The sequence below is a fragment of the Schistocerca cancellata genome, chromosome 9, assembly GCF_023864275.1.
Source record: "Schistocerca cancellata isolate TAMUIC-IGC-003103 chromosome 9, iqSchCanc2.1, whole genome shotgun sequence".
Classification (NCBI taxonomy): Eukaryota; Metazoa; Arthropoda; class Insecta; order Orthoptera; family Acrididae; genus Schistocerca; species Schistocerca cancellata.
This window is the reverse complement of record NC_064634.1, coordinates 434,772,413-434,787,179: the sequence shown is the minus strand read 5'-3', so window position 1 is coordinate 434,787,179 and position 14,767 is coordinate 434,772,413.

Below are 14,767 nucleotides of genomic sequence, written 5' to 3'. Positions count from 1 at the left end.
GTTTGTTTCTGTTGTCTTTCGACAGTAGAATGTGCTAACACAGTGTAGTTTTAAGTCTGTTTTATCCGCTGCCGTATACCAAGTACATTTTGATTGAGAGCGAGTAGATCGCTGACTCGTCCTTGAGAACAACGAATAGCATAGTACGGAAACACCTCACAGCGCTCCCACTCAAAACGGCAATTGTGAAGTGATCGGGGTAATATTATTTGAAGCATGTTCTTTTTCGGGGGGGGTCGGAGGGGGGGAGGCGCAATAATAGGGTGTGCCTAGGTGCGCAAAATTTTAAAATCCGCCACTGCGAACGGTGGGTGCGTCCACAGCCAACGGAGCAGAACTGTTTGTGCCTGAAGAGGCACTTTCTCGAAGAGTCATACCGCACAGATAGAAAGCAGAGAAACATCGTCCGCTAAGCCACAACATGGAGAAAACTGTCTGCTGAGTGATCGTTACAGACGGTTATTGAAGAGGAGTGCAACGAAACATAAGAGGACGACAACTGCAAAAATCACTACAAAACGCTTTTCGGAACATATTTCGCAGGCAGTATCCACGTATGCCACTGAACATACCTACGACGCACAGTTCAAGAGATACGACGTCGTAAACACTGAGATGCGTGACAAAAATGCTGCATCATGCATGAAGTTTAAAAAAAAAATTTATTCCTTTACACTGAGACACCAACCCCCCCCCCCCCCCTCGCTCTATGACACTTGACTGCGCATATGACAGCTTTCAACGGCGAAGCGCAAACGGCTGTAAATAAAAACACCCATGTATAGAGCTATGAAGAAGCGTTGCGATAGATACGTCTATGAGGAGACACGAAGCAGCTGCAGCCAACTTACAGAAACTGCTTCATAATTTCGAAGGGGATTTTCGGATAAATGGAATTGAAATTTTTTCTTATATTGCATAGAAACAAACTTAATTTTTTCTTTTCGGTTCTATTAGAAAATTTTCAGATTGAATAAGACAGCAACGCCGTGTTTGTCAGTTGGTGTATCGACAAACAGATGAGGAACTTCTAGCGAGGATTTCAGTGAGCGGATGGTACCAGTTCTATTTGAAGCTATAATTTACTAATCTTAACAGGTATTGGCAAATTTCATAACACTTTAATCATTTACAGAAACTGAACCAGCTTCACCAAGCTGTCTTCAAAACATGAAACCAATAAGAATAGCAAAAAAAGACGTTAATTTTGATTCTTACATTCTCTTGAACGTAACCAATATAAAAATTTTGTCATAGCAGTTGGGACGGAAATTTATTCTTCGCCTCTGCCCAAAGGAACGAACTATTACTACAGCTGAATAACAGAATTCAAACAGAGAAGACATTACACGGTTCAATATCACAATATACAACTTAAGGCAAATAACATGAAGCAAAATCATCCTGACCCTAATTTAATCAGTTAAAGACAAATTAATAATCAGTATGTGACTAACCATGAATCTTCAACGCAATAACTTGAAAGAGTAATAGATTAAAAACACTCTAGATTATTAGCGAAACTATTAAAAATCACAATAAAACTGATGAAAATAACTGATAGCTGAGCATACAGCACGGATTTATAAATTCTTTCTTTTGGTGTAGTCCAACAGGGAGGCACAAAGTGGTGTGGAAGCTGTTGATGATTTAACACACTGAATAACAAAATTTACTGCCTTGAGCCCACTTTTAAGAGAAATGCTTTGAGAAAACACATTAAAATAGGTGTATCTAGTAGAATCTGGCTCGTAAAGCATTAACCTTTAATTATAAAATTCACACGCCAATGCCTCGAACACATGCAGTGCTCACCATGAGTGCAGCGTAGCGACGTTTCCAAAGTACTTAGATTAGTTCCAAAACCTGTGTCACTCATCACCGCCCAATATATTGGACATTGCACATGGCGTCAGTCTCCTGGCACAGAATCTGGTACACCCTGTGAAGGTAGTAGTCTACCGAACTCCAGCGTCACATCTGAGAGACTTGTGACAATTACAATCAAAATCGTGACTCCCCACTTGCAGACAGGCGATGTCAATGAGGCACAGCTGAACACACATCTATAATCTTTTCCAACGAGAAAATACGTAGTAGCGATACATATCACACGTAAAAGATTAGGAGAAGAAGAGGATCTGATAGCAATGCTGGACAGTAACAGTTACTCTGCCACGATCATTTTATTTACACATTTCCTCCACCACAATTTTCGTTGACTCAGCGAACGTTAAACACATCTTTTTCTGAGTCATCAGTCTTGTGACTGGTTTGATGCGGCCCGCAACGAACTTTTCTCCTGTGCCAAACTCTTCGTCTCAGAGTAGCACTTGTAACCTACGTCCTCAATTACTTGCTGGATGTACTCCCATCTCTGTCTTCTTCCGCAGTTTTTGCCCTCTACAAGACCCTCTAGTACCATGGAACATTACCTGATGTCTTAAAAGATGTCCTATCATCCGGTCCCTTATTCCTGTCAGAGTTTTCCACATATTCCTTTCCTTTCCGATTCTGTGCTGGACTTCCTCATTCCTTACCTCATCAGTCCACTTAATTTTCTACATTCGTCTTCTGTGCCACATCTCGAATGCTTCGATTCTCTTCTGTTCAAGTTTTCTCACAGTCCATTTTTCACTACCATACAATGCTGTGCGCCAAAGTACATTCTTAGAAATTTCTTCCTCAATAGCAGTAGGCTCCATTTGCACTACATTCTGCGTGTATCAATACCTGGTGCCCGCTCTACCACTGTATGTACATTCAGCAACTTTGTTGCCCCATGTATCACAGTTGTAAAATCAAATGCCTTAAGAAGAATAAAAGCCACAGTAATCGGCCGATACCAGGGAGATTTTCGGCCGTTGCGGTGAACAGTAGATCACTTCGTCGTCTGTCAGCTCACTGAAAAAATTCAGAGAACACGTTAAACAACTACACATTTTGTTTGTAGATTTCAAGAAGTCCTATGACTGCATAGTCATCAGAAGCCTTTATATATATTTAAGAGGATTCCCGATGTCACAAGAACTCATCAACCCTGTAAAAATTGGCATGAGTGAAGCACTCGGCAGGGTGGAGACGGAACACGGACTAACAGATGAGTTTGAAATTGTAACAGGTCTAGGGTAAGGAGACGGTTTATCTCCTATTATATTGAATTTTGCCTTTGAGAAAACCATACGTGAGAGCCGTAAAGAGAACTAAGGGAACGATTCTGGCTTATCTAGAATAACTGAAGGAAGTAAACAGGGCACTGGAGATGGCCGCTACCAAATTCGGACCAGCCATAAACGACAGACTGATCGACCTCGTTATCTCGTCGACAAGGTCAAGATACTGCATAACTACAGTCAATGCGGGAAGGAAACAGGTCCCGCGATAGAGTCGCCGCATTTAAATAAGTGTTAGCGCTTTTTACGGAGAATTCGTCATGTGAGATAGAGATCAAAGTCAGGAACCTCCTATAGCCTAACTCACCTGCCTTGTTACAGACACGGTTCAAGATTCGGCTGCATGAATCTCGTGACTGTGAGACGTGAAGCATTTGAATGCAGGATTTTCGTGAACTTGTCCCATTTCAGAGAAAACTTTAGCGAAAGATCCTTGGCCCGATGTTACATGGTGAGTCAGGCACAACCATGAAACAGGTGAACTCTATCGAATGTCAGCAGAGCAGAAATCATCAGAAGCAAGTTACTACTGTGGGCTAGATATGTAGTTTGAATGGAGGACGGCAGGTGGCCACTGGAGTTCCTGGATTTCATCCTCACATGTGGGAGAATGCGAACGAAGCGGTGGAGAGAAGACTTGCAACAGTCAGTGATAAATGTGGCCGAATGGTAGATGCCAGCGATGGATATACTTGTGAGACGATGGAGAGGGAAACTTGAAGTAGCGTGCTGTCCAGCGCTGCTGATCGCGTAAAAGAAAGAAAGAATCACAGTTGTACAGACACAGTTTGTTTTTCATGCGTTTTTTTGTTCTGTAGCACATAAATACTCTTTGCACGACATAGAAAGGCGTGGTCGTCATACAGAAACCTAAATTGGCACCAGACACATTCTCCTATCTGTCTACAGAGTGAAAATTAAACAGACAAACTCTGAGAGTCTGAAAGAGACACCAAAACGAATATTTTCTCTACTGTCATACATTTCTATGACGATTTTTTAAACTGGTGGCGGAAGTTTCATGTCGATGAAATGTGACTAAATCAACAAAGTCTGCGCCGTTGCGGGGGACATTGGAAACACTTCTTTTAATGTGTTTTCCTGTGAGGTGCAATTTTACGAAGAAATAAAATCTTACTTATAGCAGACAAAAAGTAACAAAAGCGCTAATTCTTTATTGCAAAGAGACAACAAAATTAACACGACACAATTAGTTCGATTAGAGCAGAGGCTCAAAATGAATCCATTGGCTTGTAAACAAGGATTCCACAAAGCGGGTCGTTTTCTATCCAACAAGGTCGAACCCTGCACGAGCGTTCTCGAAGCGTGCTCCTGCTGCTACTATCCGGGCAACCAGATCCTCTTCTGATTCAACAGTGGTTTTGTAAACAAGGTTGCGCATCTGTCGAACTGAAAAAAGTCCAGAAGGGTCAAATCCAGCGATCTAGTAGGCCATGGTGCAGGGCCGCACGTGCCAAATCAATTTTCTTGAAGCTGTCACTTCTAGAACCGACGCACAGGGTGACTGTAATTAGCCGGCGCTCCGTCACGCTGAAAATTCATGCGCTGTCTTCTAGCGAGTGTCGCATCATCCAGTTGTGGCCTATGTTGGAGATATGGCCCGATTAAACGGTCACGAACAATATCTTACCGCACATCCACGTAGAACGCAAGTGATTAGCGCGAGTGAATGCGGCACTTGTTTTAAACTCACTCCGAACATGGGAACTGGAACGTCCGAACGTTGTTTCATCTATAAACAGCACAGAGGATCGAAATGTGGGGTACATTTGGCACTGTTACAGGCACGACTGCGAAATCTGTGCACTGAGATGATAACATCTGGTTCGATGTTGTGCGCAGGCTATAACTGAAATGGATGGACGTTTCTTTCCCCATCTGATTCGTCCCCATGCTAACCGCAATTTCCGCAACAGCGCAAGTGCTGATGGTAGGTTGTCGCTCCTCATGCTGCGGGACAGCGTCCTCAAATTGCAGAGTGTGTACCAGGCTGCGCTCCACGGGCACAGGTCAGTGTAGTTCAGCGACCCGTACGTGTGAGTCGCTAGTGTCGGCATAGGAGCGACAGAGAGAGAGAGAGAGAGAGAGAGAGAGAGAGAGAGAGAGAGAGGGAGAGGTAGCTGCGGAGCGAGTGAGACCGCACAGCTCTGCTCTGCGCTGGACTGTCCCGCGGTCAGATCCAACGTACCAAACAAAACAACAGAGGAAGCCCAGCTCTGTAAAAGTGGCCGATGAGCGGTAAAACAAGCAAACCATTCAATGTTTACGTAACAATTAGTGTTCGTGTGGCAGAATTACTACGCAAAACTTTAGAAAACCATATCCAAACAAGAGTCAAAGAACAGCTTAGTAATTTTCTGAACCGCAGGTTGATTCTATTAGTATTGCACAAGCATACTCGTCATATGTACAATAGGCGTCGTCTGAAAGATGAATCAATTTCTTAAATGAACTAGTGTCATAAATATTCTATTTTAGAAATAATTTTACGTAAGGGATATACATTCTTACTCTTAGTAGTTACGAGTAAATATTTTTTGTTGTACTTCGTGTTACGGCTTTTTGTATCCCTTTTAAGTGTTTAGACATCGGATCAGTAGTTTGCTGTTTAGTACGCTATAATTTTAATTTGCAATGTTTGAAAACTTACTTAAAACTTGAATTAAGGATATAAAGACCTTTACTCCTTACAGTGAACATTGTTAAAAAAGACAATTAACATTTTACAGGTTTCTCTTTTTCGAGGAAATGATTTTGTCTAGGTTTAGTGCAATATTCCGGGGGACTGCTAACCTCAAAGAATTAGTCACATTTTTAAAGTAGTGAACGATTCTTAGGTTTAGCAGACTTTAAAAGGGAGAAAAGACGCTCACAAATATAAGTGGAACCAAACATTGAGAGAACTTTGGCCGTGTGCTTGTGCAGGAGAGGATGCTTCTCTAGAGGAAAACAGCTATAATAGTTGTCCACAGTTTCACACATAAAAAAGCTGTCGTTCAGGTGGATATCGTACGGCAGGTTAATCAGTTCTAGATGAAACACTTGTGAGACGTCCTCTGCCCGAAGGAAAAATGGGCGAAAAAATAAATCTAAATGAAATTACAATTTGATCGAAACCATTAGCTGCTGACGGGCGTTTATATACATCAACGGGGCCCGACACGTCCAAAAGAACAGATGCCATCTTCATAAATATATCTAAGGATGGTTGAAGCTCACTTATCTCCAAAAGTCTGTTTTCAAACTCTTCTTGTAATTAGCAAATGATTTGAACATAATCTGAAAAATCTACATCTTTTTTAGCGCTATCTAATGCAGGAAAGTTCTCACAATTCTCCCCGTGCAAATGTTTTTCCCACAAAATAAGTTTTCCTTTTTTTTTAATGTTTCAATCGCCTCCACTAAATCAATAACAAAGTGATTTTCGCCTTGTAGTGAAATGTTAAAAGTATTTAAAGGACCATTTAGGTCACTCAAAAAAGCCAAATTCGTCACCCACTTAGGATCACGAAGTAATTCTTCTGGACGTCCTTTCACTACCAAAAGGTTATTGATTTCGTCCCTCAAGGGAGGAAACCCGATGAAGCACCTTCCCTCTTTTCAGACATCTTACTTCGGCTTGGTAGGGGATGTCCGCTTCGATATCAGCCAGAAATTCTTTAAATTGGCGATGTGTGAGTCCATGCGAGTGAAGATAATGAACCTTTCGAACAACTGTGTCCATATCACTTTTTATGTTGACAATTTTCGCACAAAGTGCCTACTGGTGTATCAGAGAATGGACTGTCGCGAATAAGGAACAGCCGAGTTCAGCGACTTTTGACCTGACGTAAGCCAGGAATCCGGTGCGTATCCATTGTAGCACAGGGGTTCCATCTGTTGTTACACTGGTCAGGCGTTCCCATTTTAAACCCATTGACTGGAACAGGTTTTCCAGCGCTAGAAAAGTATCCAAACCCGTGGTTGGGACTTTTAATAATACAAGTCGAGAAATTCTTCGGTGACACGGAGATCGTCCGCGACGCCCCGAATGAATATGACGAGCTATGTCCGCAACGTCCGTAGACTCGTCAAGAGCGACAGAAAATGCAACGAAGTTTGGCGCTCTCTATTCATTGCTGCTCCATATCTGAGGCCATATCTTCGACTCAGCGAGCAACAGTTTGAGGCGAAACAGCTATCTTTTCAAATTTTCCCGTGAGGTCTGCTGGGCAAATGCAAGCCTCCGTGTCGACCAGACAATCCTTGATGAGCTTCCCAGCCGCAGAGGGTTTCCCTGCTGTCGCAATACTCAGCGAGCATTTGCAAGTTACGCGCAAACTTTGCCCACCTCTTTCCTGTTCCTACCACGACAAAAACACCTTAAATTAAGTTTGTACAATCCTGTTTTTAAAGAACTTTTATCGGTTTAACAGTTAATTGTTTCATTCATTGAAACCCAAGTAAAAAACTTACATGAAAAGTTTCCAACACACAATTCAACAAAACCTGACGTTTTAATTTCATAGAACGGGCATATGAGTAGTGAAACTGAACATCAAATTTCTGGATGTTCAGAAAGATAGTAAGCTGTCGTGGAAAGCTCACGTTCAGGATCTTGTTCAAAGACTTAAAACTGACATTTTTACTATTCGAACGGTATCAGAAGTGAGTGATCGTTCGACATGAAAATTAGTCTACTTTACTCATTTTCTTTAGCTTATATCGTATGGTATTATATTTCAGGGTAACTCTTCCCATTGTAAAAGGGTATTTTAGGCTCAGAAACGGGAGATTCGGGCAATAAGTGGTGTAAGTTCACGAACCTCTAGTCGAACCCTGTTCACGAGTTCGGACATTTTGACATTGGCCTCTCAATATGTTCTCAATATGTATATTCCTTATTGTCAAAAAATGGCTCTGAGCACTATGGGACTCAACATCTGTGGTCATAAGTCCCCTAGAACTTAGAACTACTTAAACCTAACTAACCTAAGGACATCACACACATCCATGCCCGAGGCAGGATTCGAACCTGCGACCGTAGCGGTCACGCGGTTCCAGACTGAAGCGCCTTTAACCGCACGGCCTCCTTATTGTCATTTCTTGTTAACAATATTAGCTTATTCCCAATAATAGGTATCTTTCATTCGGTTAATACTCGGTAGAAATGAAACCTACATTTGGATCAGACTTCCTTAAGTCCTGTGCATAAACGTGTGCAGTATACTGCTGCATCCATTTTCAATAAGCTACCACTCGAATTAAAAAATCTTAGCAGTAATCCACGCGCTTTCAAGTCGAAACTGAAGAGTTTCCTCATGGGTCACTCCTTCTATTCTGTCGACGAGTTCCTTGAAAAATTAAACTGATTCTTATTGTATTGTTGATTGCGTTTATTTAAACTTACGGACTGACTTTTTTCAGGCTCATAAACATTTATTTTTATCTGTTATTACCTTTATGTTGTAATTTCATGTATTGACACGTTCCATGACCTTGGAGATTTGCTCCTCAATTGGGTCCTACGGAACTTCACGTGAAAATAAATAAATAAATAAATTGGTTTTAGGTGCGTTTTCCCCTAGTTCTTCTGAAAAGCGGTCAAAGACGCTAGCAAGGACAGCAAAATGTGGTCGCAAAATAAATTTTTATCTATTGGAACATTTTACTTTTAATTAATTGAAACCATAGATCAAAGAAACATGTTTTCCCATACATCAAAACACAAATACACAAAAGCAAACAATGACTCTTAGTGACACTTTTGCTGCCCGAGAGAGCGTTTGTGACAGCTTTTCAGAAAGCGGAAAAAAAATAACGCGCCTGGAACTTTTTCTAATGGCTGTGCTACGCGATTTGTTGCACCCAAATATAAAAATTAACCGAAAAGAAATGTTCCTTGTTGCTGACAATCTGATATTCGATAACTGGCATATTGCTAAGTGACATATCAGATTATAAAATATAGTTTTATTTATCATCTTTATAAATAACAAAGACTCATACGATAGGATACAATTCACTGTAATTCTGCTTGAAATTTTCTTTCAGCTCTACAAGCTTTGACTGGCGTTCCTCTAGCGACAAATTTTTGACCTGATTTTTGTGACAGGTATTAAAGTGCCAATCAATCGAGTATTTTTTTAAACACATGATATTCCAATGACATACTACAAATTTGGCTTGATTTTCGACAGCAGTACAAAAGAAATCAATTTCCCTCTTGGGTAAGTGCACGAGCAGCTCCTTTTTTTTCTTTTTTTATTGCTGTTGACCATCCACTCGACCCACTGTAGCATTACGTCTGTTGTCTAACAGCTTTGTGTCGTATCAGTGCTCTTACCGTTTCTGGTGTGGTCTGTCTTCCGTACGAAGCGCGCATACAGCGGCACGGCGAAGAGCGGCGGGCGGACCGCACGGTCAGCTAACCGACAGGGCTCGGCCACTGCAACAACATACGAATTCGCCCGGGGCGCTTGCCTCGGGCGGTCGCGGGCGCTAGCGCCCCAGGGGCACAGTTTGGACGAGCCTTGTGTGTGCAGTGCCAATTATTCCCCGTCCAGGTGATCCGCTAAATGACGCGGTCTGACACAGATGTCGATACACATAAGTAAATGTCGAATGAAACGGCGTATAACGATTGACGCGTCCCTTGTCATTTGATTTGTAGAGCCCGCAGCCATATCAGTGAACTCATTCTATTTTTGTCACTCTGTTAGTGAACAAGTACTGTTCTGTGTCAAGAAGTACTACTACTCATAAATGAGAATATGAAACAGGTATAACAACTGAAGAGCGAAATAAGCCCTCCAACATTGCAACAAAAGAGCGAATACGCCCTTCACCAGATTAAGTAATGCTCACAGGAAATTATAAAGTCTTAAAAAAATGGTTTTGGCGCCCGGTGCAGCGTCCCGGAGGTTGTCGGTTTAAATAATTTTCACCCTCTACATGCGGTGTAGATGCACATCCAAAATGTCTTGACGAATATCGAACGATCTCACACAGCTTCTTAAGTTAACCAGGCAGACTATTACTCCGTCCACCGAGCGAGGTGGCGCAGTGGTTCGACACTGGATTCGAATTCGGGAGGACGACGGTTCAATCCCGCGTCCGGCCATCCTGATTTAGGTTTTCCGTGATTTCCCTAAATCGCTCCTGGCAAATGCCGGGATGGTTCCTTTGAAAGGGCACGGCCGATTTCCATCACCGTCCTTCCCTAATCCAATGAGACCGATGACCCCGCTGTCTGGTCTCCTTCCCCAAAAACAACACAACCCTATTACTCCGCCCCTCAAAGTTGGTCGGTCTGGAGAGCTGTTGACGACGTACAACTGGTACCGGATTCCATTCCATCGCTGACGGCAGTCTTGGGGTGTATGCGTTGTGAATGCGACAATCGGTGGCAGGGCATCAGCGCAGAGAGATACGTGACACAACGACACATAGGAGCTGCTGTGTCCGGACGTGTCTGTGATAGTACCGTCAATGAAACTGTACACTTGTTGCTGTATAACCGTGAACTATTATACGTTTCTGCAAGGAATGGTGTATCACTCGCGGATATGTAGCACTGATTGAGAACTCTGGTCGCGCAAAGACCTTAACCGATGCAGAACGAAGACACGTGTCAATGACAGTCAGCTCCAAATACGACACTAAATGATGCTGACGCTGAATGTAGGGAAATTTTAGCGAGTTTACGAGCAAGCACTGCGAAAGGAAGTGCATGCATTTGCTCATCTTGGAGGCGAGTGTGATACAAAATGTGGTTACTTATAGCGGTTCGTAAAGCTCCTCGTGTTCAGTATGCCAGATGACAAAGATCTATGATAGTGGCTCCACGGATGTGTAGAGCCTAGATTTCACCTCTTATAAAGTATCTGCAGGCCTAGAGGGCACCGACTACTCAATGACAAGTTTACACACGGCGCGTGTAGTGCGTAGTGCAACCCAACGAATGGTCGGTGAGATTTTAGGGGTGTCTTTCCCACAATGATCTGAGTAGCCTGGACGCCATGAACATGAACCAGCAAGTTAATATCATCTTCGCTGGGCAAATGTTGTCCATTATTCCACATCTTTATGATGAACATGCTTACAAGATGCCAACAATCCTTTTTACAGAGCTGCACACATACTTTCCCGATGAGAAGAATACCAGGGCATTCTATCACACAACGACTGGCCCATTAAAACATCCGACTGCCGTGGAAAATATATTTGACTTTTTGGAATGCAGAGCGAAATGTAGTTCGACGGTAAAATTATTTCAATAATAGATGTCATGAAACTGGCGACTCATGAAGAAAAATTTTTTCAGCTCTTTTTCATTAACACACACTACAGGCTGAGCAGATCAAATGAACAGCTGATTTCGGTTTATTTTTTTCTATGGAAACTGTACCCGATATTATGCTGAGAGCTTTTTATCTGTCGATAGTCAAGCAGAGAGTCCGGGGACATAGACTTCAGTTATACGCAGTACATAAACATGTACAATATTCAAAACATTTATATTAAATCTGCAAAATAGTAACATTGCCTAGTAAGAAAAGTAGTTTTGTAAAGTATAGACTGTACAAAAACCAACAATAGCGTATTCATCACAAGGGATTTCCAAGTGGCCACTACTAAGTCATCTGATATGTACTGCGTATTTATTCCACTATAGTCGGTTGCAATTAAAGCACTTTTCTGTCCTCTCCATGGACTAATTAATGCATGTCTTGGTCAAAGCTGTACATTTCCTATTCGTACTCCTCTCCCATTTCATTATTTTCCCGTGGTCATGCGGTAGCGTTCTCACTTCCCACGTCCGGGTTCCCGGGTTAGATTCCCGGCGGGGTCAGGGATTTTCTGTGCCTCGTCATGGCTGGGTGTTGTGTCATGTCCTTAGGTTAGTTAGGTTTAAGTAGTTCTAAGTTCTAGGGGACTGATGACCATAGATGTTAAGTCCCATAGTGCTCAAAGCCATTTGAACCATTTGAACAGGGAACTATTTGATGTCATGAAACATAAACAAATAATTTAAACATTTAGAGAGTTTACGAGCGAACACTGCGAAAGGAAGTGCATGAATTTGCTCATATTGGAGGCGAGTGTGATACAAAATGTCGTTGCTTATAGTGGTTCGTAAAGCTCCTCGTGTTCAGTACGCCAGATGACAAAGAACTATGATAGTGGCTCCACGGATGTGTAGAGCCTCGATTTCACCTCTTATAGAGTATCTGCAGGCCTGGAAGGGACCGACTAATCAACATAAACACATAATTTAAACATTTAGAGATGAACCTCTTCTTGAAGTGTTGATGTGGAATGAGTCAAAATGACATCTCATACTGTTTATCAACTAAATGGTGACAAATCAAAACGTGGCAGCTGCAAACCATGGTAAGGGAATGACGTTGTTTCATGCGACGAAACTCTTAAACCAGGTACGATTATGCTTGGTATGAGCCATATCAATAGGCTAGAAAGACTTGCTCTTAGGCGCCACGATGAACGGTCACTGTGTTATCGTTCTTGAACAGTTTGACAATACTTACCCATGAACAACCCGCAAAACAACGAGTTCTATTTACCAAGCTTTGTCTTACTGGGAGCCTGCTTCTATTACGAGGAAATCGTTCTACAATTGTTGAAGCTAACAATCACCGCAGAGAGAGACGTGAAGTCAGGAAATCTGCTGGAAGCCTATGGAGCGCCAACGACGCCGGTAAAACGTTGTTAGAGTTCAGTTATTTATTAACAATGTTTACAAGTCGCCGTTCTTCTGCAGCAGCCTCGGATTTTTCTAATTCAGCAGAGTGTGGGATTCTAGCTGACGTCTGCCAAGTCAGCTGAGCGTTTGCACTCCCAGAAGATGATGTGAGCGACCCCGGCCGCGCGGTGGTGGATGTCCAGCTGGATGTGGTTCTCGCACGACCTGCGGAGTGTGTTCGGTCCCGCACTTGAGTTCTAAGACGACCCAACCGTAATGTACCTCATGCCATGCCTTGGGAGATTTGTATGCAGCTTTCATTAATTCCCTCAAATTCGGCAATATTTGTTGATAGACACTTTCAGCCCACATTTTCCTGCTATAGCATCTTCTACATCGAAATTGTTGGGCAATCAGTTTCCTTCTGCAATGTCGAACTCATTTTTTTACGTTCGACATGCTTAAACCTAATATCAACTCTTCAAATGCATTCATTTAATCCACGATACACATTTAGATATATTGTTACAATTAAATGCGGTTCATCCGTGCTCCACTTTCCCTAACGCCTTTTTGTTGCCATACTGTAATCTACATCAATAATTACTCTGTAAAACCGACGTGTCTGCTTATTTGTTTGAACACCTTTCTCTGAAACCAATAGATGGATGTTTATGGGGGTTTCGCACATAGGTTGAGAATAGCTTAGGACACCGTAGAGATTTTAGTACATCAGCTTCAGATCACAGGGAAGGAAAGATACTACGATTTAAAGTTTTATCTAAAACAGAGGTATCTGTTGATTTCTCTATTTGAAAACGGTAATCTTCAAAACCACTGGATTAATTATCATGAGGTCTTCACAAGCAACTTGAGCATATTTTGGGGCACCATATACGCTTTATTTCATCAAAATCGGATTACGAAAACAAATATATAATTCCAGAATGAGATTTTCACTCTGCAGCGGAGTGTGCGCTGATATGAAACTTCCTGGCAGATTAAAACTGTGTGCCCGACCGAGATTCGAACTCGGGAACTTTGCCTTTCGCGGGCAAGTGCTCTACCAACTGAGCTACCTTTTTTTTTTGTTTAATCAAAGACACTACCCCCTTTTTTATTATTATTATTTTTTTTACCACGCGACCATTTTTTTTTCCCTTGACCCCGCCGGGAATCGAACCCGGGAACCTGGGCGCGGGAAGCGAGAACGCTACCGCCCGACTATTTGTTTTTTTTAATACAAAAAAAACTAATAATAAAAAAAATGCTGCATGGCGCGAGATTCGATTCGGTGACCTTCGGATTACGAACTTTTTTTTTTTTTTAAGCCAAACTCAATATTTCTTTTTACTTTAAGAACAAATTGTGAGGAATAAATAAGGAAAAGTTTTTTTTTTTGAAAGAAAACAAAGACTCCGATTATACTCGTTTCTCCTTCCAGTAAACAAAAATGAGTCTCCTTCGTCTTGTTGGCGAAGAAGCAATTCTTTGGAACAAAAAAAAAAGTTTCTCAAAGTCAAAATCAAAGTTCTTTTTCCTTTAAGAACAAACTATGAGGAAGAAATAAGAAAAAGCTTTTTAAGTCGTCATGCGATTTGTAGTTAAAGTCCAGTTCTTACAGGAGCTCCTGAAGTGTCCGCCTACAGCATGCCAGCTCGTCCAAACGTGTCTTCTCATGTCGTAGGCGTGAGTTCTGGGTGGCAGATCTACTCAGTTCGGTTCGTTTTATACAGTTTTCAGCTTCTCAGGGCTTGGACGTTCCAGCTACTAGGTGGGTCATCGAAAGTGCTCCGTAAGAAATTAGAAAAATATTGTTTATAGCGTGGGTTGCGTATCAGGACGCAGTGTCGTTCGTTGAGATAAGTCCAATATCCTAGCGTAGACT